Consider the following 27,185-nt stretch of genomic DNA (forward strand, 5'->3'; position numbering starts at 1 on the left):
CCATTGTTAAGCTGTGCGTGTAATTGTCGGCGGGCTCTTTCCGTCAAGTGGGCGCCACTATAATTGCGAGCACCTGTTCGGTGTAACACGTGTGGGAAAAACAATTATCGTTGTGCGCTATAATTGCGTGTGAACCAATTGTTCGGTATAGAAAACAATTGTTCACTGTGCAAGTGCCGTGACGCGAGTGACAGTGGTGGCAGTGGGCTATGCCCAAATTATGCGTGGCGATGAAGAGGGCGAGCACCCCTCTCCAGTGCGGTTCCAGGTTGGCGTCGTCGGCGATGGACGAGTCGACATCGGGGGAGGAGGAGGTCCTCTTGAGATCCCCTCCCCGTATGAAAAAGAAGACTGCTGGAGGAGCAGTGGTCCCAGCTGAAAAGGTCGCCGCAAAGGCACCTGAAAAGGGTAAGTCTGGGGTTAGTGTAAGCGAGGGCGCTTCCGAGGGTGAGAAAAAGGGGGGTGAAAAGAGTGGCGGACGTGCCATAGCTTTGTACCAATTTACTATCGGTGCGACAGATGACAAAAAACGGTAACAAAATTGTATTTGAAAACGAGTGCTGTAAAATTTACGGTGCGCATAGAAGAACATTTAAAAAAAGTGAAAATTGCATCTCTGGTATTGAATATGGTAAATGCCAGAACGAAAAGTGTATTGTTTGTGTCAAAGACACAAGAAACTGGTACGCGCGAGTTACATATTCAATTCCAAAGACAAGCTCATATTTTAAGACAGACGAAATTGATGAATTTGTAACTAAAATAATAAACAATAAATAAAAGTAATTTGAAGCGCATTTCCTGTTTTGCAACAATTTAACTTACTTAACAAAATATAAGAAAGGAAATGCTGAACAAGACATTAACAATAATTTTGTAAAATTAAAATAAATATTAAATGCCAAATAAGCAATTACATATGTACATTAGTTTAAGTCTGAATGTAATGATTGAACAAGTAATAAATCAGTTGTTGAGAAACCCTTCAAGGCAAAAGTTATTCTTTTTTTTTAAATTCTCCTGCTTGAGAAAATTATAAAATTCACGAGTCTTATTAGATCAAGGATCTCAAGGCACATTCGTTACAGAGCAATTTATACAATTATATAAAATACCATGCCGTTCCACTTCTTTACAAGTGCGTGGGATAAACACGCAGCAGGAAAATTGTCTAAAGAAATTAGCGTATCTTAAACTGCATTCCTGCGCATAATACGATTATACCCTACATGCAAAGGCATATGTCTTACCCAAGTTTCGTTCATATCTGCCACAACAGAGTTTTATTCCATTGCAACTTAGTTCAGATATTTCAAATATTCCTCTAGCGGATCCCGAATATTTCAAATCACGTTCCTTAGATCTTATCTTGGGCGCTGATGTATATGGTTTTCTAATGAAAGACGCTCAAATATAAACTTATTTACCAAAATACTCATGGGTTATCTCGGGACCAATGTCAACATCGGTTAATATTAAAACAATAAATACACATCTTTGCCATATAGATGATCAGCTTAAGATGGGAGCAAAAAGAATTGCCAAACATAAGACCGCATCCTGCTGAAGATATAGCCACTGAACAACGCTTCATTTTTACACACTTAAACGTGTTTTTTTCAAAACGGCATTTTTCAAGTCGGTGTACACGATATTTCGAAAACGGCTTGTTTGATCGGTCAACCGTTTTAACTCAATCTCTAAAGATACATTTTCTAGTAATTAATCGTTCCTTTTGTAAATCTGATACTTATTTTCCATTTTGTAATCAATTTACGGCCAAATCGGCGTAAAAATCGAAATCATTTCTTTTAAAAGCTGCCATTTTGTGAAAATTCACTATTTTGATTAGCCGAACGATTAATTACTAGATAATCTAATATATTAACAAAATTTGTTTGGTTTTTTGATTTCAGATAATCCAATCCTGAGTTACGATGTACACCGTAAATCGTCTTTTTTTAAAGGAGGTTCCAGAAATCGCCTGCAGCGCGCTCTATAATCAACATTTTCATAACAAAAAAAAAAAATGCTTTTATAACCGCCAAAAATTTTCAAATTAAAATATTCTGAAGTTTCTTCAGGATAAATCCTTGAAAACCCGTCTTTTATTTGCTTCATAACTGCGTATAACCCCTTAAGGGATAACACGGGTCGATATATTGTATCGCTTCCTTTCCGAGCCGAGCTTAATGGGAAACCAGTACCAGAGTTTCATAATTCTCACTTAGGTGCTCTAATTAGACTAAAGAATATGGAGCGGATGTTTGCCAGAAACCCAAACTTCCAAATTCTTCTTCTTCTTTCTTACATAGCGGTTCAACGCTGTGTGCGTCAAAGCTTCCTTCAAAATGCTCCTCCAAAGCGGTCCTCCGAAGCGGCTGTTGCTTCGTAGTTACGTATTCCCAGCTTCTTAAGATCGTGTTCCACTGCGTCTACCCAACGATTCCTCGGTGTGTCTTTGGCCTTCACGCCCATTAGCTTTCCAGTCAAGGCTTTCTTTACGGTACAGTCAACAGGCATCCGGATCACATGACCTAGCCATCTTATGCGCTGCGCTTTAACAAAACGCACAGCTGTCTCGTTGTTGAAAATGCAACTCTGTTATCAACTCACATATTCATGCAACTCTGTTTTTTGGTTTTGTTGAAACAACATACAACACTAATTTTCTATTGCTGTAATGACTTGCTTTTTGACTTTCGTTGAATAAACATCATTTTATATTCTTGTATTAAAAGAACTCTCTAGAAGCTTTTTATTTGGTTTCCAACTGTGTGTTAACAAAAGGTAACGATCACGAAGTAATAAGTTTACTTCCAACACTCGTTCTGAGTTAGATCGCTCAGTTCAGAGTTCAATCGGATTTTATAGGTACCATCATCCACTCCAAAGATCTTTCTTAAAAATTTTCTTTCCATGCGAGCAATCTGAGCACAATCATCAACCTTAAGAGTCCATACCTCACAACCATATGTTAGGATTGGTCGAATAAGGGTTTTGTACATAGTTTTAGACAAAAGTCGGGACTTGAACAAATTGAGGTGGGCGTAATACGCTTTGTTGGCGGCGTTGATGCGATCCCTGACGGCGGAAGTTGAATCACCGCTACAAGGGAACACTTCCAAATTGCTTACCTGAAGTTCATGAGAGAATATCAAGATTTAGTTCATATGGAGTTAGTTGGAGAATACCCCAAAAATTTTACTCCCCTGTCATATTATTTGCCACACCATGGCGTAGAAAAACTTAGTAGTACAGCCGCAAAACTGCTCGTTGTATTTGATGGTTCGAGTATGTACCAAAATAATCGCTCACTTAACGAGGAACTGGTGGCCGGACCTGTATTACATTCCGATTTATACCAAATAATACTTCGTAGGCGTAGGCATAAAATAGCTATGTGCTCTGACATAGAAAAAATGTTTAGGCAAATTGTTGTAAACCCTGATCACCAACGTTTTCAAAATATTCTCTGGAGAGAATATGTAAAGGATCCTATAAACATATATAAATTAAAAACTGTAACCTATGGTACAGCTTCCGCTCCCTTTCTTTCTATCAGGGCATTAAAACAGCTTGCTAAAGATGAGTCTGATACCTAGGCACTAGCCTCAGAAGTATTGTTACGCGACATTTATGTGGATGACGTTATAACAGGGGCAGACAATCTTTCCGAGGCTTTTCATCTGCAACAAGAATTGTGTGCACTACTAAAGGCTGGAGGATTTTGTTTGAGGAAATGGTCTTCAAATTGCGTTGATCTTCTTCAATCAATCCCTAAAGAAATGAGAGAATTTTCTAATGCAGTATCACTTAGTGATGCAGATTTCATTAACACTTTAGGATTACAATGGAATCCAGTGGGTGATTACTTTTCGTTAATAATAATAGCTAAAATTATGTTTCAAAATCAAAGCGATGTTGTTTACATGGTTTTTGTGATGCATCGCAAGTTGCTTATGCACCCGTGGTTTACTCGAGAACAGTTATGGAAAATGGACAAATAGTTGTGCCACTGCTTCAGAGTAAGGTGACGACCAGAGTGAGCGCTGAAAGCCGAGCCGAGATTGTCAGTGCGATAAAACTGATTACATACAAGTCAATACAAATAGTCTAAGATCCGGCTGCAGATTTGGTGTAGTCATCGAGTATATGCTGAAATCCACATTTTTACCCACATTTATGATTAGGAGAATAAAAATTCACCAAGGTGCCAGTAGAAATGTGGCCGAAAGTATTTTTAATTAAATTATTGTTAATTGATTTTGCGGGAAAAATTTAATTAACCAAGTTTTGAGATAAAATATCGTTCGGTTTACTGCAATAGGTGTAAAGACTTAAAAAAACCGTAGTTGCCGTTGCGCGCTTGGCCGCACCTCTCCGCAGCCAGGTATAAACAGGTATGATTTCGATATATTTATACATCCATAACGTATATTGATCTGTTATAGATCAAAATATAGCTAATTTTTTTCTCGTTATTATGATATATGGCAACCTAATTAAATCTGGCCGCAAGTTAGGGTTGCCAGCAGTTAAAGATGGGAAAAATTGAAGGTTGAGTGAGAGGAAGCTAGCGCGTAACATCACTAGTCTAACAAGGATAGCGACATTTTAAGGCTATTGCGCATGCGTCAGATGCTGGTGTTCTCAACTAAGCAGCTGCGACATTTTTATCCGAACCTACAAACCACGTTGTTTTGGAGTTCGTAATATATAACGTCTCATATATTTCCTGTTTATTCCCTTTGTGTGTCTAAAACTATCAAATAAATTAATCTAAATTAAATTTGATAAAGATGAAGTCGTGTTGCGACTATACGGCTGCATTCTTTAACAAAGGGAAAATTCGGCCCTTTAAAATATTTATGAAGCAACCACATATTCAAGAAGTTTTCGCGTCTTTGACGAATCCTAATGACATCTTTGAAGAAGCAAAAATTGATACAGTTCAAGAGTTTACATGCCTTATGTATGGACTTCCAAAGTGCCAAAGTGTGAATGCCGCTAGATTTTTATTATTTAATAAAATGTACGCTTCAAAACAAAATAATGAAAAATTTATGAAAAGAATTAAAGGTTTCGACTCAACTCATATTCCACCATGCTGGAAATCCTTGAAACAAAAATTATTGCGGACGATCTTTGTTAATTCGATATGGCTAAATGCTACTGAGCCAAATTGTATCAAGTTCAGCGCGGAAAATAATGGTTGGCTGGTATGAAATGGTTTCTTAAAACCTACATGGTTCTTGGGAGACTCAACTCCAACGCAAGTGGAGAGTGGGCTGTGTGATTCTGCAAACAAATCCTCCAATAATGACGGCAATTCTGATATTTGCAGCGATGATAGTATAAATGAAAGCTCCGATGATTCAGATTTTTAAAAATAAGTCACGGAATTACAAGATACATTTTTTTAATTTTCCATATACTAGAATGTTTAATCTATATGTACCAAATAATTGATTTCTTGAATAAAATCAAAAATTATTTCATACAGTACTTGCACAATAGAATTTTTAACTTCCCGTTAAAAAAATTAAAAATGTGGATGTGTGGATGTGTGTGTGGGTCAACCTCTTTTCTAATTTTTTTTTTACATAGTAACCTTGGCTTTACTTTTGATCAATATTAATTTTTTGTTGTATTTATAAAATTTGTAGTTTTGAAAGAATGATTATTCTTTTGGAGTATTTATTTCTTTGGTCGATCTTGCTATTGTTTGAACTGGTGATTGAGAACACCAGCATCTGACGCATGCGCAATAGCCTTAAAATGTCGCTATCCTTGTTAGACTAGTGATGTTACGCGCTAGCTTCCTCTCACTCAACCTTCAATTTTTCCCATCTTTAACTGCTGGCAACCCTAACTTGCGGCCAGATTTAATTAGGTTGCCATATATCATAATAATGAGAAAAAAATTAGCTATATTTTGATCTATAACAGATCAATATCCGTTATGGATGTATAAATCGAAATCATACCTGTTTATACCTGGCTGCGGAGAGGTGCGGCCAAGCGCGCAACGGCAACTACGGTTTTTTTAAGTCTTTACACCTATTGCAGTAAACCGAACGATATTTTATCTCAAAACTTGGTTAATTAAATTTTTCCCGCAAAATCAATTAACAATAATTTAATTAAAAATACTTTCGGCCATATTTCTACTGGCAACTTGGTGAATTTTTATTCTCCTAATCATAAATGTGGGTAAAAATGTGGATTTCAGCATGTACTCGATGACTACACCAAATCTGCAGCCGGATCCCGTACTAAAATAAGCTTGTGTATAACACAGTGAACGCCGACAAGAGCAGACAACAAAGCCGATGAGTGCGAGAAAACAGTTTCAAAGCGTTTTGCGCGCTTTTTTGCATTGTTGATGTTTACTTTTTAGAGTGCAGTTGTGTTTTTTAGTTTTAGTTTAAAAATAAAAAAATGGAAGTTAACACCACAGTTAACTCGCTCACCTGCAGCAGAAGCACACCTGTCTATTGAAATATGCTGACAGTGCGTCTGCTTGATGCAACGTGATCCACACGCGCATCCGGCAGACAGCAACTTCACCTGAAATGCACAACATCGTGGGAACCGCTATGTCAGCAGAGTTAGGGTAGGAATAAGGCTAGCTTAAGTATAAAAGGTTCTGAGTGTGGCGCTGCGCGGGCAGTCTTGAACCAGTAGTCTTCAATCGGTATTCTTCAACCAGCTAATATAATAAAATATATTGTTAAATACCTAAAAAAGGAGAATTAATTCTAGGATCCCGAAAGTAAGTATAACGTAACGGGCCAAGTGTTTGGCCCGCAACTTTAATTTTTTAAACGATGTCCTGCGGGACACGTTAACTTGGATATCGATCAAATAATAATAATAATTTTTTCCCGGCCTGCTTTGTGGGACCAAAAAACAAATGGTATCACAATCGTGTTTGTGTGGAAAATCGGTTGCAGCAGAAATAAAAGTACCAAGTAAGTAATATTACATATTATTTGAGTTTATTGAGGCATAGATAGTTACAAAAGTGATCTCTAATTAATCTACCATTCTTGATGCTAGCTTGTTGCTTCTCAACTTCTTCTCTCAAGTTTTCATCCAAACCCTCTCGATCAATGATAATATTGTGCAGTAGGCAAATTGCCTTAATAATTACTTCGGCAAGGGAAGGATCGGTTTCTATCGGTTTCCATAAAATTCTAAATTTGGCATTTATAAGTCCAAAAGTGCATTCAATGCACTTTCTAGCCCTTGAAAGGCGCGCATTAAACGTCCACAACACATCACAAGTTGAGGAAAGTGAGGAAATGTATGAAAGCTTTGAAACAAACCCTGAATTATGCCCAAAGAGGAAACGGACTGCGAAGAGCAGCAGTGCCGTACTGTTAGAAATAGAAAAAAAAAAATTACTTTTGCTTGAAAAAAGAAATTTAGAAAAAAAAACAGTCTTGGACGAAGATGAGGCATTTGTCTTAACATTACTGCCGCATATTCGGAAATTGGAGCCGGAAAAAAAATTTTTATGCAGAATGGAAATGCAGAATACACTGTACAAATATGTGCATGGTAAAGCCAACAGTTTGCCAGAACTGCGCAACGAACGCTCACGCTATGAAACAATTTCCTCTCCAATTAGCACCTCCTCTGAGAAGTGTACTCAATTGATTTGAGCACATCAGGACATTTTCATTCCAGCACATTTGTGCCAATTGAAATCACAAATGAACCAACCACTTCATCATTTGCCTCCATACAAATTGGAAGTGAGCCATTATTGGACCAAATACAAACAGCAAAGGAGACGCCAATTTATTACACTGACTCGATACAAAAATAGTTTTTTTATAAATACAAATTATTACATGAAATATAATTGAATTAAACAAAGTATTAAAGAATTATTTTACCTCGGAGTCACTATCAATCTTTCGCAAGAAGTTACTGGCACCTTAATAAAATTTGTCCAGTTTTTCTTTAGTTTCACACCTATCTTGTCCAGTAAAGTGGTGCACAAGTCGACATATATGTGCTTTCAAGTCATTTGCTAAATTCACACAACAATGCAGTGTTTTGTTCTCAACTAACAGTAACAGCTAGAGAGAAAACCAAATCATGCTTTTGTATGACTTGTTTCTCTCTCAGAATTATCACAACACACATATTTCGGCAAGATAGCAAGAAAAGCAATGACACTGAAAGGCAATGAAAAACAATTCAATTCAAACAAGTGAATTGTGTCAAATGTGGATTATTTACTTACATGAATTCCTGATATTTTAAAATCAAATAGGCAGTTAGTGTTTGGTATGATGGTGTTTATTCCAAACAAACACATCCCTGCATTGTCCTCTTAAATTCCGAAAGGCGAAAGAAGGACAATGCAGGAATGAACAACAGCACCAACATCCATATAAAACTTTCAGTTTTTTAACTAACAGCATACGAAAAACTAGGTAGATCACCCGAAGGAGATAAAAATCCAGCTATACCGCCCAGAAGGAAATAAAAATCCAGCTACATCACTAATTAAACAGGTCATTATACATATTATTTTAAATATAATTAATACTCAAACACACACACATGTATATACCGTATAAACCCAATTTATAATAAATTGAATTATAACGAATTAAACACATCCTATTTTTCATTTATACGGAATCGGCCACATATCGTCGATATACCCCGACATTTTGGTCCTTCGAGCCGGATATACAAAGTGAAAAATATACCCAAAGTATTCAACAAACAAACAAGTTCAACAGATATTAATCTGCAAAGAAATATAAGCAGAAGCTGCTAAGACATCAACCATAAAAACCCATCAACAACAAAAAAAAACAAAAAACAAAAAAAAAAACTGTAAGTACGACCCAAATAATTTCAAATATTTTTTCATAAGTGCAAATCACAATTTTGCAAAGTAAAATTAAAAAATTTGTGATTAAGCTAGCTTGAATCGCTAGTTATTTTGCTATATATTCTGCTTTGCACTTTTATATAAGTTAATGCAACATTTATTCATATTTCAATATTTAGTTATTTCATATCAGTTATCATATTTCAATATTTAGTCAGCACATTTCATGACTGCTTACATTGCAGCTAAATGCTTATAAATCATTTATGCTTACTTTACTGTGCCAAATAATAAGAAATACTGATCAATAAATAAACATGTAAACCAGCATAAGAAATGCTGATCAACAAATAAACATGTAAACCAGCATAAGAAATGCTGATCAACAAATAAATATGTAAACCAGCATAAGAAATGCTGATCAATAAGAATCATGTAAACCAGCTTAAGACTATTTATAAGAGGCATTGTAATTTTAAGTGGTCAGTGTAAAAAGATAATTGAATGAATAAAGAGCTCAGCTCGTAAATATTTTTCAAAAACTAAAATAAATTTATAATTTATTAACTTATATACCCATATATATATATATATATATATATATATAATACATACCCGAAACAGTACAGTATAACACAGTATAATATACATACATACCCGAAACAGTGCAGTGTAACACCAGTTGCTCGTCGACAGCGATTATTGCTTATAATTTTTACATTTTAGTCAAATATACACACCCACACGTATATAAACCCAAAGCAACCCATTCCACCTAACAATTTGTTGGTATCAATACCAGTACTCACAAACTAAAATTACCCAGTAGGAAATCGAAAACGCTACCCAGTAGGAAATCGAAAAAGCGACCCGGTAGGAAAAAATTGAAAACCCCCCTGTAGGAAAAATTTGAAACGCATTCTCAGTTGCCTTTAGTGAATAAAATTTTGTAATACATAAAAGTACGAAAATTCATTTGAGCTTTATCTTCAAAATAATAATCGAACTCACTCCCTTCATTACATTCGGTTGTAAAGCCACACTCTTTTAAATAAAATGGAAGACTTTAAGATAACAACTTCTGATCTGATTGAATTCGTGGATGATCATTTCCAGACCCTACCTGAAAACGAGTCAGTATATACTTTAGAAATCAAAAGAGTTGAACTCGATTCTCTTTATAATAAATTGAAGAAAGCATATGATGTTTTTCGCAGAGCCCCTAATAGTGCCGACGATTTAAACAAAATAAAAGATTCATATAAAAAATGCTATCAAATGTATCTAAACTGCTTAGCTTCAATAAATAAGGATGTGGACATTCTAAAGAACCCGAAACATACCCAAGAAATTAAAGAGAGATCTTCAGAGGTCCCTATAATGGATTTCGCACCCACAGTTCATCTACCCCCATGCGACACGGACATCTTTTACGGAGATTATGTGACATGGCCTACATTTAGAGACATGTTCACAGCCCTTTATATCCATAATCCAAGGATAAGCAATGTGGAAAGGCTCTTCCACTTGAACCAAAAGACCCGGGGCGAAGCACGAGAAGCAATTAAAAGTGCACCCTTAACGAATGATGGTTTCATACAAGCATGGAAAAATTTAACGGACCAATATGAAAACAAACGAATGCAGGTGAATACCCAACTAAAAACTCTTTTTAATCTGCCACAAGTAACACAAGAAACAGGCAACTCCATTAAAACCCTACAAAGAACGGTAAACAGTTCTTTAACAAATTTGACAAACCTAGGGATAGACACATTAAGCTGGGACTCGATTCTAATATACCTTTGTAGTTCAAAACTACCTAAGGAAACCCTAGAAGCATTTGAATACACCCTCGAAGATAACTCCACAATACCCTCATGGGAAACTTTTGATAGTTTTTTGACCCATAAATATAAAACTTTGGAATCAGTAGGGAATTTTAAAACTTCAGTTTCAAAAAGTCACCCAGCCCAACACACCATAACAAAAAAAGATTATGAAAAACGATACAACACTTTTCACGTCAACGTATCTAATAACTCCATCCCGCAACAGTCAAAACAAAAAATATTCCGAGCCCAATTTATCAAAAAAACTATTCGAAATAGACAGTTGCCAAATATGCAAAAAACAACATTCCATTCGTGAATGCCATAAATTCCTAGCCATGAGTGTCGAAACCCGTATATCTCTAATCAAAAAGTACGGATATTGTTATAACTGTTTAGCAATGTCGCATAGATTCAGAGACTGCAAAAGCAAATACTCTTGCAGAAAATGTAATAAAAAACATAATACCCTACTCCATAGAGACTCAACAAGTCGAACCCAATCCCCCGGAGGGATTAAGAGTCTTAAGTTCAACTCCTGATACCAACACAGATACCTCCACACCCACGCAAACCCCACAACTAAATCCGCAAACCTATACCAACATTATACAGTCCACTCTACCGACAACCCAAGACCAATTCAACCCAAATAGGAAGCAGATTTTATTAGGAACTGCCATGGTTCAGATAGAACATAATGGCCAAAGATTCACTGCAAGAGCACTCATCGATTCGGGATCCGAAGCTACGTTTATATCCAAAAAACTACAGCAGAATCTCGATATACCCACACACTCCATGTCAGCCCAAGTAACTGGGTTAAATAACTCAGTTTCAGCAACACCAACAAAAATGTGCGGAATTACCCTATACTCACCGTTGAATACACATTTTAGAATATCGACACAAGCATTTATTGTAAACAACCTCACGGATAATTTACCCTCATACCTACTTGACCCTAAGTTGTGCCTTGAAAAGCTCGGCTTCATATTAGCAGATCGCCAATTCCACAAACCCAGACCCGTGGACATATTGATTGGTAGTGATCTATACCCACAACTTATTCTAGGAGGAGTTAAACGAAATATTTTAGGTTCACTCTTAGCCCAAGAGACAGAGTTTGGGTGGATTTTGACTGGCCCTGTACCCAGATTGTCTCAGTCACCAAACTTGGTCTCTTTTTACAATAAAATGAGCCCGGATAACCTACTTACTCATTTTTGGGAGGTAGAGGAAGTTCCCAAAAATCCCCTAGCCTCCCCATCAGACGTACTTTGCGAAGAAAGATATCAAAAAACTACACGTCAAAACCCCAACGGACGCTATATAGTAACTCTACGCTTTAAGAACCCCGAAAACGTCGAAATTGGAGAGTCAAGACACATAGCGCTAGCTGAATACCTCAGAAATGAAAGGTCTTTACTTAAAAGGCCCGAAGTTAAGGCGGAATATGATAAAGCAATTACCGAATACCTGGAACTTGGCCACATGAAGAAAGTTGAATATAAGCCCGCGGATAAAACCACCTCATATTATTTACCCATAACAAAACTTGTAATACTACCTATTAATTAAAAGTTAATTTTTTATAGGATCATGGCCCCCCTAACCCTAAAAAGGAAAACCATTTCAACGGTCAGGACCACTCGCCGAAGCAGCCCAACAATGAGCATCCGAGCATCCGAAGCAGCCCAACAATGAGCTTGTCACCACTCTCGGATGAAAAAGCTTTAAGAGCTTTAGCAATCCGATCTCGCCGGTTTCGTACAACTCTTTCACCCATACAAGAAGAGAGAAATAGCGACATACACCGCACGGCACACCCTAAAATTTCCAACACTACGCGACCCAGATATAGTACACACCGACACGTTGCATGTGGAATATGCAAAAAGGATCATAGGTTGGTGACATGCTCCAAATACACAAACATGAATCTAAAGGAAAAATACGACGCAGTCACAACCCATAAATACTGCATCAATTGCTTGGCCAGATCACACCGGACAAAGAGCTGTACAAGTGAGAAGAGATGTTCCACATGCAATGGAAAACATCACTCCACCCTACATGGACACCCAAGATTATACACTGATGTCACGGAAACGAAAAGAGATCGAGGAGTCGAAGCACATCCCTTCACCACCCCTAGAGGACCACCATCATTACTGGCCAAGCAGACCCTTGTACCCACGGCACTCATCCGCATCAAACAAGCGGACAAATGGCATAGTCAGGGCCCTCATCAACCCGGTCCAAAAAATAACCACCATCGGCTCTGACTTAATAAAAAAGTTGAGACTGCCGATAACATACCTCAACGAACATCGGATTTGCCATCTCAAAATCGGATCACTAACTGATGATCAATTGCGACTCGAAACACACGCCTTGATATCAAAGGATTTACCCACACGACCCTATGAGCAGGACATAAGCGACGAGATTCGAAAAAGTTTCGATCACTTAGTCCTAGCTGACCCATCATTCACGAAGGCAAACAACGTAATGCTCGAACTTGGAGCCGACCTATACCCAAAAATTATAAGGTCCGGCATATTTCACCCCGATAATGGCACAGTCGTCGCCCAAAACACCACATTAGGATGGATTTTAACCGGAGTTTTAAACTAGACCCTAAGTATAACTCATTATTTAAAACAATTTCTCAATATCATGAGAGGTATTTTCCACCCAATTAACCAATTTTTATTCGCAGACACTGCAAGGCGGCCGGGATGTTTATTCCAAACAAACACATCCCTGCATTGTCCTCTTAAATTCCGAAAGGCGAAAGAAGGACAATGCAGGAATGAACAACAGCACCAACATCCATATAAAACTTTCAGTTTTTTAACTAACATCATACGAAAAACAAGGTAGACCACCCGAAGGAGATAAAAATCCAGCTATACCGCCCAGAAGGAAATAAAAATCCAGCTACATCACTAATTAAACAGGTCATTATACATATTATTTTAAATATAATTAATACTCAAACACACACACATGTATATACCATATAAACCCAATTTATAATAAATTGAATTATAACGAATTAAACACACCCTATTTTTCATTTATACGGAATCGGCCACATATCGTCGATATACCCCGACAATGGTTTTGTAGAATAAAAATTAAATTCTGATTAATATTTGAATGTAACTTACACTTTGCCTGCAAATATTCTTCTGCGCACTTTATTGGATTTTAAGTTTACTAAAAGCTGTCTTATTTCATAACTTCAATAGCTTTAAAAATTATTCATCGAAAGTTTACCGTTATTTATTAATATTCTCCCCTTAATACGCAAAAGTGCGCGGGGAACGAAGAAATGTGTATGTTTGCAATTTTCATACATCTCGAAGGTGTGCTAATACACACTACGTACATACATACATATGACACCAATTCACACATTGTACTTGATGTCTTTCGGCAAAGCTTGTATGAGAATGTTTTTCTACCATTGCCATGCAAGCATATAAGCAGCGCACATAGGAGTATTTTCTATTATCTACGCGGCCAAAAGTCAATATAACAAACTTAAAGAAATGATACGACATTCGACTATCTGAGGCAGGGGACATTCCAACGAACAATAGGCCGCCGTCCCCACCCCTATCCCGTTACGCGTTACCTGGCAACCTTAGTCGGTACTTGATCATCGAACAGGCAGCTTGTGTCAGTTATCGGCGATTTTTAGAAAACGTTACCATTGTGAGCTAAACTGCAGTTTCCTGTGTTAACCTGGTTAAAAAAAGCAATGGATTCGAATACTTCAGGTATGTAGCAATCCAAATGTAATTTAAATAATAGAATTTGATTCTGTTTAATATATTTTTAGTTATCGAGAAATAATGTCTAAAATTAGTTGATTTTTTTAAAGAATTTTATCTTCAAAGATGTATTTGTTTAAGTATCGGGGTAGATCCGGCTTTTTTCGACATTCATGTTAAAAATATACATTCTTAAGTATCAAATGATAATTGAATTAGCCGCGGAATAGCGCGGATACACTAATGCCGAGAACATTTATCTTGTAAAGTAAAAATTATTGAAATATTAATTTATGTTTAAAATTTATTTTAGGTTCAGCGGGTACCTCTGGAGTGAGAATAGTGACTCGTAAATCACTCTTCGATAAGATGAAGAAGAAAATTTACGTAATTTTGAAGAAAAGTTGGGTTTTTTAAGAGACCACCTTTTCACTCAAGACGACCTTTCTGAAAGTCAGTTAAATAAACTGAAACACAATTTTGCGCATCTTAAATCAGAACTGAAGCAAAGGTGGATTAAAGCGCACAAAAAAGGAGAGGTTTTCTTAAAAAACAACCATCTTTGGCTGGAAGGTACTTTCGAAATTCCAGTCACAACTACAAATCGTCAAGGTCGCCCTCGCAAATCATTTGGTGAATCTATCGAAAGGAGCAAAAGGAGGAAAACCGAAGATATTCGCTCCATTGTAGAAGATGGTGTTTTAATTCACGCAGCACAAGTTGAATTAAGAAAATCTGGAAAACGTGATGCTTCCCGCGTACTCCAAGATATAACAAGCTCCCCGACTCGTGCAACGAAGTACAAAAAAACTTTCGATACCTCTAAGTGTGGAGTATCATCGCGTCTAACCCCTATGGAAGCTTTAAAAATGTTTATAGATGCAGATTTAACACGAGGACAATATGAAATCATAAGAAAGACAAACAAGAAGTTTTTTCCCTGTTATAGCTTAATTCAAGAAGCCAAAAAGAAATGTTATCCTCCTCCAGAAACGACCACGGTAACGAGTACCTGCGCGGAAACCCAACTGCAACCATTAATTGATATTACTGTCAAGCGTTTATCAGAATTCTTAGAAGAAGTCTTATTGAGAATAAACAAACAAGAGCGGAACACTTTGAAATTGTTATGTAAATGGGGCTGCGACGGATCCCAACAAGCCCAATACAAACAAAAACTAGACGATGAGATTGACTCTGATGCAAATATTTTTCAAAGCTGCTTTGTACCTGTGCGATTAATTTGCGGCACGGACAAACAAAAGGTGTTATGGGAAAATCCAACACCTTCATCTGCCCGATTTTGTCGTCCAATAAGATTTCGCTTCGTAAAAGAGACAACTGATATTACAAACGAAGAGATCAATTATGTTAAAAATTCCATTGGTAATTTGGTTGCGACTGAGGTGGATATTGACGGAGAAAAGTTTTTAGTGTATTCCCAATTTGTAATGACAATGGTCGATGGAAAGGTATGCAACGCAGCTACTGGCACAACATCCACAAGTCGTTGCTACATTTGTGGGAAAGTTTCCAAAGAATTCAACAATTTACAAGACAAAAGGAGAATTTCAAAGGATGCTACTGAATTCGGTCTTTCCATTTTACATGCGAGAATACGATTTTTTGAAAGCATTCTACATCTATCGTATAAATTGCCCGTGAAGAAGTACCGGCAGAGAAAATCAGCGGAAGAAAAAGAAATGGAGTTGAATAAGAAAGTCGAAATACAGACCAGGTTTCGCAATGAAACTGGCTTATTGGTTGACATGCCGAAAGCAAACTTCGGAAACACAAATGACGGCAACACCAGCAGGAGATTTTTTGAAGATCCAAAACTATCCTCAGATATTACAGGAATAGATTACGAGTTAATATATAGATTAAAAGTGATTTTGGAAACGATTTCGAGCGGATACGATATAAATTTAGAAAAATATGAAAAATATGCAGAAGAAACTGCTTGCTTATACGTGCAACTTTACCCGTGGCACCCAATGACACCCACACTTCACAAAGTACTTGTGCACGGATCAGACATAATAAAAAATGCATTGTTACCCATAGGGCAACTATCTGAAGAAGCAGCAGAAGCGCGCAATAAGCATTTTAGGTCATACAGACAGGATTACTCAAGAAAATTTTCTAGAGAGTCCTGTAACAGAGACATTTTCAATAGGCTTCTTTTAAGCTCAGATCCCTATTTTAGTGCCTCAAGGGTAATACAGAAAAATAAGAAGTCTTCTTTTCTTCCTGAAACATTGGATATGCTTGTATCTGCATCACCAAACCCAGCAGACACACTTCAATCCGAAAGTCACGATGAGATTAATTTATGTATTGATTGATTGAATAATTAGTAAAATTGTAAACATGTTTTTTTTTTTTCCTTTTTTTTATGGAAGTTGAAAGAAAATACATTATTTATACCGTTCACATTACGCTTGTATTATTCCCATCCTTAGCAACTCAAAACCCCAAACAAATGTTTTTGGCCAGCTAGATTAACTAAATACCCCTATGTGCAGCGTCGTGCAATTCGTGCACTGTCGATAGAGCCGAAGTAGTATTGCTTGTTGAAGACAGTTTTTCTTCGTTGCTGTTCAAGTTGTGTGCCTACATTGCTTTTTGTCTTCACAAACAGTGTCACATGCAATGTGTGACTTGTTGCTTTGTAATAAGCAAGTCATTTGTGCACCACTTTATTGTCCATAATGTAATCAAATGTTTCAATTTTCATTCGGGTATATTGTTAAAATTTAGCAGGATATTTCCTTAAATCATTATATAAATGATGAAATTCACCAAATTCATTCCTTTTTAGTGTAATTGGATGTTTTCCAAACTCTTTTGTGTTAATAATTGCATTGATCACACTAGGAGAAGCAAAATACTCTTCATCAGATAAGGTAGTGAAATCTTTGTGAAGCAACAAGAGGGGCTCTGTACCTGCGTAAACTACTAAATAAAAGCCTATTAAAGGATAGCTCCATTATGATCTGTTGAGGACATGAAAAAAAATGTAATCGATCCAAACGTCAATTAAATTTATTCGTTTTCACCACGCTAAATACAACCCTACATGTACAACATTCCAAATAAACTCTATCAGCACTATTTGTATACACAAAGGAAAAGTTATAAATGGATGAGTATTAATATTTGTAAGTCAGTCTTAATGTTACACTTAAGCTCAATTGTACAAATACCGATTTAATACGACTAAAATATATTTTTTATTATGTATCTAATTGTATTGTTGTAACTAGGGGCTCAACCGGGATGTACAAAAATATCCTTGAGCTGAAAAGAAAAAATCACATAGTGAAAAAAATATAAAAAGTGAAGAAAAGTGGTTCCTGAAAATAAATCCCACGACGTCTTGAAAAAGTAGACGAGGAATATACTTTTGAAACTGGATTCACTTAAATTAAGGAAATCGATAACTCTTGATGAAAAAAAAAAATATCTTGACGGGCGCGCAATTATCCGCATTAGAAACTGCTTTTGCAGCATTGGAAGCAAAGTTTGCAAGATTCCAGCAAACACAGGGTCCCAATTGAACAATACGAGCCCATTAATCCCAGAATAACAAATGATAATGATATAAATCTAAGGTTATTCGAAAAATTATCATCCTTCAATGGAGACACTAATAAATGTAGGACATGAAGATCTATCATACTTGCGGCTATGAAAACGATAGAAGGATTCGAAACCACCAAGCAATACCACGACGCACTATTCCTCATTCGGTATAGTAAAATCGAAGGTAAAGCAGCGACATTACTTCAAAACCATGGTCCTGTTTTCCATATACAGGCAATTATCAATCGATTGGATTACAGCTATGCTGATACAAGAAGCTATAATGCCCTGATTGAGGAAATGAAACACCAATATCAAGGAAGGCAAACTTTATCAGAATTTCATAGTAAAATCTGCCAGATATTTTATTTAGCTATGACAAAATGTTAAATTGACTACGCTGGAGATAGCAAATCTCTCCAAGAGATTACGAAAGGAATAGCAGTAGATTGTTTTCGCAATGGGCTCAATGATGAGTTTACCCAACACACCTTGTATGGTACGAAACCAAGAGATCTAGAAAGAGCATATGCGATAGCTAATGAGATATCGTACAAAAGGCAAAACAATCCATTAAGAAGAAACACCTATCAGAAGAAATTTGAAGAGGAAAGATGATACCAACCTGGAGTACAGAATAGACGTCAAGAATTCAAACCCACACCTATGGATGTTGACATATCACATGTTCATGTCACAACATATGATAAAATTATCTCCTCTGAACGAGATGTTGTAAAATGTGAACGAGGTTTAATATTGAACCGCAGCTAACTTATGTTAGCTAAAATAAACTTTCCTTTTTCTTTGGACGTCAACATGTGTGGTCATGCAGAATATACTTTTAACATAAGCAAACTATTAAGAGGAAGTTATTTCTAAATATAAAAATCAAATTAAAAATAAAACAGGAGTCTCTGAACATTATACCATTTTAGCAGAGAGTAAGAAAAAGTATTAACTTAATATTATATATTTTCAAAGAATAATAAAAATTATAACAATAAAACATCGCATGTTAGACATAAACCCATGAATAATATACAACAGAGGATAAAAGCCACACATCAGAATCTCTTTAGAAATAACTTTGATCGCCAACGAGCAGGATACCCACCGATGAATCCTTATCCCTTTCCGACCGTGTACGCACAATTGTGCGTGTAAGTTTGAATCCTAATATTTCCGAAAATATCTGCGCTAGTGCAACTTAACCTGATATACAAGTTAAGGCATGACACCGAAACCTAATATAGCAACAGCATTTCGTTGCACCTACCTCACATACCCTACCGCCTTTTCTGTCAGCCCAGTGCTGACATTTAAGCTCAGTCGATGCAGCCTGACAACAGACTAGTATGTTGTGATCACTTGCCTACAAAAACCCCTTTGCCAACAGCCCCAATATGCTCGCCACCTGCCTAACAAAATTCATTGTGATATTGTTGCCTTTTATAATAACAACAAATTATCACACAACAAATTATCCCTGCTTGGAAAAAAAACTTTCTTGTAAGAAATAATTGCTTAAAAAAAGCGAAAATAAAACTTATTAAAATATATCCTTACGAAAAATTTATAATACTATGAAATGTCATATAAAAAGAAAATTGTGAACATATTAAAAAAGGAAATTTCTTTTTTTTTTAAATTATATCAAATAAACAGTTTTCAAAAAAATTGTGAAAAACGTATCTGCAAAAAAAAACTAAATAAATATCCTTTCAAAAAGGAGTTGTGAATGGGTTGCGAAAAACTTTTGAACAATCATCCTAATAAAAAGGTTAATTGCGTCTTTAAAGCGTATTCTTTTAAAAGGAGTATAAAATAATTTGCCAAAAAATACTAAAACCAGGATAAATTGGTATTACAAAAAAAACACTTTTTGCGAAAAAAAATATTCATAAAAAACTGTGAACAAAAAAATGTTCATAAAAATCTTCTAATTGCTATACCAAACATTTGCATATTCAACAAAAAAGTTTATATGTACCAATCGGATGTGGAAGTGGCCAAACACACACAATTTTAGAGGTCGAACTATCAGCAGGAAAACACCAGTCAACATGATCTTGGCTATCAGAAAATTCGAGCAAAATATGTACGTATGAGAAAATAACTAGTTAAGTCTAGTAAGTATTGTAATTAAAAAAAAAAACATAATTAGAGTAGGTCCTTCACTTAAAAAAATATATTTTGTGTTCTTGAAAATAAAATTAGTAATAAATAAACATTAAAAATGGATAGACCTGCAGTGGCTAGTCTGTTAAGAGTCGGCAGCAGAAGTGGTTGAGCAGCATTTTAGGGAACAATTAGCAGAGCTAAAACGAGAGTTTCAAAGTATTTTACCCAAAAAAATAGAAGTTCTTAAGCCCGTTACTATTGTCCAAGGTGTGCAAAGTACTCACACGGACCTTCATTTGATAAAGTCTCTACCGGAATTTAGGGGTAAAATTTCAGAATACCCAGCATGGAGAGAAGCAGCTAGGTTCGCGATAAGCTATTATACCGAGGGCTCAGAGCCATTTCAAAATTTTGTTGTGATGGCAATAATTGGTATGAATTGACTATTGACTTCAAATTTGTCAATTCACTTAAAACAACGGTAACAGTGCAAATTAGAAAGAATTTTGGAGAGACGCAAAATAGAATTTATTTTAAGAAAAAAGTACATCCATATTTAATTTTAAAATAAGCCTAGAGGACGACCAAGAAGAGTTCGTAGAAGAGTTCCTACTTTAAATGGAGGAATATTATTATTATTATTATTATTATTAAATTTGTATAATAACAAGTTATACAAATATAAGAAAGCAGCAGCACTAGCAGCATAGGCCATCGGCTGAGATGGAGGAATAGATCAGGTAAGTAAGTGATAAATGTTTGAAACGTCATATGAGGGCATATCTGTTAAAGCTGTTTTTATTATGGACCTGGTAGCTCTGGAAAAACATTTCTATCTAAAACTCTTACTCACTATATTCGTGGTATTGGAGAAACAGTGATTACCGTAGCTTGGTTTCTTTGGTAAAACCAAACACTAGAGCTGGTCAGGCATTAAAGGCAGCAAAAGCTATTATTTGGGATGAAGCTAGCATGGTACCTGGCAGAGCTCTGTTGCGTTTAGATCGTCTTTTGCGCGATATTCACCAAAATGAGACGCCTTTTGGTGGGAAAATTATTATTGTGGGTGGAAACTTTAGGCAAGTTTTGCCTGTGGTACCGAGAAGTACGCGAACTGGCATAGTTGATAATTGTTTAAAGCGTTGCGCTTTGTGGAAATTTTTTAAATCATTTAAGCTCACAATCAATATGCGTAGTCAAGAACCCGACTATTGTAATGTTCTTTTGCGCATAGGACACGGCGAAGGGCAAGACAATGCATCAAGAGTAAAAATTCCTGATCAAATTCTTTTAAAAAACGGAGACCTCATTGACTGGGTTTTCCAACCAAATAATGGAATAATAGAAATCGATAATTTAAAAGACCGAGCCATATTATGTCCAAAAAATGATCAATGTGCCATCATAAACTCGAGTATAGTCGATATGCTACCTAGTCAAGAGCGCACATATCTCAGCGCTGATACGATTGTTTCACAAGATCAGGTAAGATTCCCTGTGGAATTTTTACACTCCCTCAATTTTAGTGGAACTCCGCTGCATAGGCTTCAATTGAAAATTGGAACAGTGATAATGTTGATTCGCAATTTAAGCCCAGCAGAAAGATTGGTGAATGGCACACGACTTATCATAAAACAAATGCATCCGAATTGTTTGCACGCGGAAGTGTTATGCGGCGAGGCTCAGGGAAGGCGATTTCTATTGCCTCGTATAAATTTGCAGCCGAGTGAAACCACACTTCCTTTTACGTTAAAGCACCGCCAATTTCCCATTATAATAGCCTTCGCCATAACAATAAATAAGGCCTAGGGGCAAACATTATCAAGGGTTTCATTTAAAGGAGGATTGCTTTGCTCACGGCCAACTTTATGTTGCGTTAAGCCGGGTTAGATCCTGGGGGTTTTCGGGGGGTTACATACTAGTATATTATATTGTAATACTTATTTTTCAGCAATAAAATGCCAAAAATAAAGAATAGGGACGTTCGGGGATGCGTCGGGGCGCAACGGATTTTCAATTTTCCAAGTCAGAAGAAAGACGGTGCCAGTTTAGTTATGACAATACACTTTTTAGTAGAGCTTTTTGAAGTAGATATATAAGTACTTTTGTGTAATTGTGTCATAGCTATTTCTATGTATGTGTCTCTTTGCAAGTAAGCTCAGGTACTTATAAATGTAGTAAAGTACTCATTTCTGTTATTGCCTCGGGAGAAAACTGAGTCCTTTCCCTTTATAACAAGTAGCAAGAACTAACATTTTGGCTTTATTATTTGCATTTGAATATAACTTAAGGGGGTCTTCTACCGTCACGGTTTGAAAAAATCGATTTTTTTTTTTTAGATTTTTTAAAAGCTACTAATGTTAAGAGTATGCTATAAAGAGGGTTTTATGAAAAACATGTTCCTTCATGAGCATTTCGGGGAGAATACATGCATGCTGCAATCATGTGTTATACCAAACTTTATCTTTAAACGCCTTTTCCCGAAAGTTGACTTTTTTCAACTTTCTGGTCACACATCTACTATAAATATTTGTCGAATTCATTCCATCTTTTTTCCAGTTATTCAGTGAACATCTCGCTATGTTTTCCCAGACCACTTTTTTCAATTTTTGATTAGTTTAATTTTGCGGGCCTCTAAAGTGTAAAAAAAAGAGGAAATTTTCAAACTTTTTTTTTAAAATCACGCATTTTTTACAAATTTCAAAATATTTAAAATCGCCACTGGGAAAACATAGCCAACGCTACACTTTATGATAAAAAAAAATTTTTTTTTGATTTCAGATAAGTAAAATGGTCGATCGCGTGCCACAAAGTCGCCTAGGACATTTTTACAAGGGCAACCTCGAGGACGGTTCAAGGACACAGGGCCAAAGAATTCGATTTGAAAAATATATTTTTAAATAGTGCAAACTTGTGCAAATTAAATAAAAAAAATCTGATTTCATTATCTCAAGTGGTTGCTTTGTAATTAATTCCCAAAAATAGGCCCGAGATTAAGGCGCGACGGTAGAAGACCCCCTTAAACTCATTAACCCCAAATTAGAGGCATTAAGTTTTGGGTATAAGTACTAGGGCTCTTATTTACTCTTATCTAGATATGCTATTTAGCTTGATCGCTTGGGTGCAGGGAAAAGAAAATCGAAATATCTTTACGCCTGCGAGGGCCATTTCTCCAGTAAAATGAAATTTAAAAATAAATTTATATCTGACGCAATTCCCGATAATATCCTCTTAACTAAATCATATTTACCAACACCCAGTTTTAAATATGATAGTTAACACCACAGTTAACTCGCTCACTTGCAGCAGAAGCACACCTGTCTATCGAAATATGCTGACGTTGCGTCTGCTTAATGCAACGTGATCCACACGCGCATCCGGCAGATAGCAACTTCACCTGAAATGCACAACATCGTGGGAATCGCTATGTCAGCAGAGTTAGGGAAGGAATAAGGCTAGCTTAAGTATAAAAGGTGCTGAGTGTGGCGATGCGCGAGCAGTCTTGTACCAGTGGTATTCAATCGGGATTCTATTCAGCAAATATAATAAAATATATTGTTCAATACATACAATAAAAAAGGATAATTAATTATAGCACGCAGAAAGTAAGTATAACGTAACGGGCCAAGTGGTTGGCCCGCAACTTTAATTTTTTAAACGATGTCCTGCGGGACACGTTAACTGGCGCCCGAGCAGGGACCCCTCTTTTTTTCAAAGATGGGGTACCTAACAAGGATCTCCGCAAGGGAGTCCTTATGGTATAGTGGAAGTGGGAAAAAAGTGAAAGTAAAAAAGTGAGTGCGCCGTGTCATAAAAAAAAAAATTTAAAATAAAATTTAACCTGATAAAATAAAATAAATCAAATTGTAACTAAAATTAAATTAAAATTAGACAAGAAACCAAAATTGGGATCATAGCTAAATTCTTTAATGTAAATTAACACAAAATAAATTAAGTTCAAATGAAATTAAATTTAATAAATAAATTAAAAAACGGAGTTAACCAAATAAACTGAAATTAAAACTGAATTTGAAATAAATTCAAATCAAATTAAGTGTTTGAAAAAAATTCTCGACGGTTCACGGCGCAAAACGAACAATCACTTGAAAATGCCCTTCCACAATGTGAAGCCGTACTTGTGCAGAATAACAGCCGCAATGCGAGCTTCACAAAGGATTCCCTTGTTTAGTAAGGGAATATCCGGCAAAATGGAGCGGAGTGCGACGATAATTTTGTGAGGTGCAGTGAAGGGTGAATGCTCAAATAAAAGAAAAAAAATTAATTATAAAATAAATATGAATCTCGAAGTAAATTGCTCAGCGATTCACCACCTACGGGGGACCCTCCTGGCAATTTACTCACGAGGATAAAAGAAGATGGCTAAAATTTGTCAAGGAAATAAAACAAAATGTTACTTGTTACTGCACCACAGCAATTTTTCGTCTGCGCTCGGTGACATTAGAATTGCCACAGGAGGCCGTATGCCTACGCCTACGAGGACGGACTCCTACGACTATAATGTCGGTCGGTTACAGTCTTGTGTGCCCGCAATAGTAGTCATGCTACACCTTCCACATTGGAGATTGCATGGGGCCAAGTACTTGTTAATTAACTAAATGCCTTATTTTATAAAAAAGGCTGCAAAAATAAAAAAAAAAAATTTTAAAGATAATTACGCAGAAAATCGTATTAAAATCCCTGACAAATTGGTGGGCACTGTGAAACATTCATAGTGCAGGTTCGACTCCTCGTCAGAAGGAAAGAATAAAAAAAGATGCTTGAGAAAAATTACATATTTTAAATCTGGCACCCACCAATTGCCATTGGCACAAGGTTCGACTCCTTGCCCGGATTCGTAAATATCAAAAAAAAAAAAAAAAGAGGAAAAATATTAATTGGCTAGTGTAATTACAGCCATGTTCATAAGTAAATTGGGTTACGTCAACGATCTCGGCATGATAAAGCAGCTGCAGCCAGTGGACTGGATACGCCCTATCTGGGTGCACGTTGTCGTTCACATGGGAACACGCCAACTATTTCTGGCCTCTGGCAGCTAAATTAGAAGTTGTTTAGGCTTCCGAGAATCGTGTGAAGGAAGCGTCCTAAGTAGGTTGCCTACAATCTGATTGTAGGACGACTAAAAAGGGTTCCCGCGTCCCTTCCGTGACCTTAACCAATAAAATAAAATAAAAAATAAAAAAATATTTTACAAAATATTAATACTTTCACATTTCTAGCTCAACCTTTTGGATATCTCGATGCAATCAATCAGCCTGTGAGTTGAATTAAGCAAAGCAACAAGTGCGATAAAAATAAGCAGAAGAGAATAAAGTGACAGAAGCAGCGAAGGAAGAGGAAAAGGTTTGAAAAGGAGTAAAAATAAAAGTCGGTGAGTCAATTTACTTAATTATGGATTCCTTAACCCAATCTGTTACTGAATTAAATGGCTCTGTGGGCGCGCTCATGGCTGAGCTGAAAATGCCGAATATCGCATTCGCCAGCTTGAGGCAGCGTCCGTGGGGGACCCGTGGCAGCACCAATTGAAATTCCTCTACAGGGGCCGGTGAATGAGGACACTAGCCAATTAATTTTTTAAACGATGTCCTGCGGGACACGTTAACTTGATATTGCGCCCTGCTCGGGCGCCAGGAATAAAACATAATATTGATAATAACAAACATGAGTTCGAGCTGATTCCAAATGTATTATAATAAGTAAATAAATAAAATACTTATACACAAAAAATATAAATAAAATAAAATATTTATATTCAAAAAGGTTAAAAAACAAAAAAAAAACATATAGAACATCGCCAACGAAGGGGAGTGAAACTGTGTGTACGTTATATTCACCGGTTCACCAACTGTTCACCACCATTATCCACCGTTACATAGGACATCGAGGGAGGAATGTCCTGCAACTGCGTAGCCTGCCAAAGGGAAGTTGAAGCTGGAAACAAACCAGTCCACGATAAACAGGTATTGAGTGCGAAAAATTGAAGCTAGAAATTGGCTTTGTGATTGACCGAGATTATTACAGTTGCTAATAATCGTCTCACAGTACAAGAGCTTCAATTATTGGCATCTCGTGTATCCACTTCTTATATGCAAATAAACTTATATACTTATATATATACATATCTATATACATATACAGGGTTGGCCATATTAAACTGACCCATTGAGTAACCCTATAACTTTTTACTGTAATTTCAGATCAGCTAATGACATACCGCGTTGGAAGCGTCAGTCGAAGGAGATTTATACCATGAAACAGTACACCCCAATAGAACGCGCTGAAATTGTTCAGCTGTACATTCAAAATTCCTTCTCGATTGTAAAAACGCAACGTGCGTGGAGAAAAAAAATAAAGTGAAAAGTGCGCCGTCAAAGAACGCAATCAAGCAAATGCACAAAAGATTTTTGTCTTCCGGCACTGTGGCTAATACCCGACGTCCAAATAAAAAGCGGCCAAGACGATCTAACGAAAATATCGCGGCCGTACGAGCCAGTATCGAGTCATCGCCGCGAACGTCAGGTAATCGTCGTTCTGCTCAGTTGGACATCCCTCGGACCACTCTACGACGTATCATTCGTTTGGATTTGGGGATATTCCCGTACAAAATACAACTAAATCAACAACTGTTGCCGGCCGATAAGCCTCGTCGCTTGGAATATGCCAATTTTGTCGTCCGAATGGCCCAAACTGATGAGGATTTTTGGCATCAAATCATTATGAGTGATGAGGCCCATTTCTCCTTGAACGGAACCGTAAATAAGCAAAATTGCCGTTTCTACGCCACTGAAAACCCTCAAATTATTGAAGAGGTACCTCTCCACGACCAAAAAGTTACAGTCTGGTGTGGCATTTGCGCTGATATGGTCATTGGGCCGTTCTTAATAAGCCGCAATATTTAAAAAAAAAAAAAAAAAATTTTTTCGACAATACAAATTTTGTTTGAGCAAAGACTCAATTGGTCGCTGCTTA

The 27,185-nt window shown here is 36.6% G+C and overlaps 1 pseudogene; it reads left to right on the top strand.

The window, feature by feature from the left end:
* Window positions 1-284: 284 nt before the first annotated feature.
* On the top strand, window positions 285-13,338 carry LOC129238336 (uncharacterized; annotated as a pseudogene).
* Window positions 13,339-27,185: the final 13,847 nt, after the last annotated feature.

Source organism: Anastrepha obliqua, chromosome 2 (genome assembly GCF_027943255.1).
Source record: "Anastrepha obliqua isolate idAnaObli1 chromosome 2, idAnaObli1_1.0, whole genome shotgun sequence".
NCBI lineage: Eukaryota > Metazoa > Arthropoda > Insecta > Diptera > Tephritidae > Anastrepha > Anastrepha obliqua.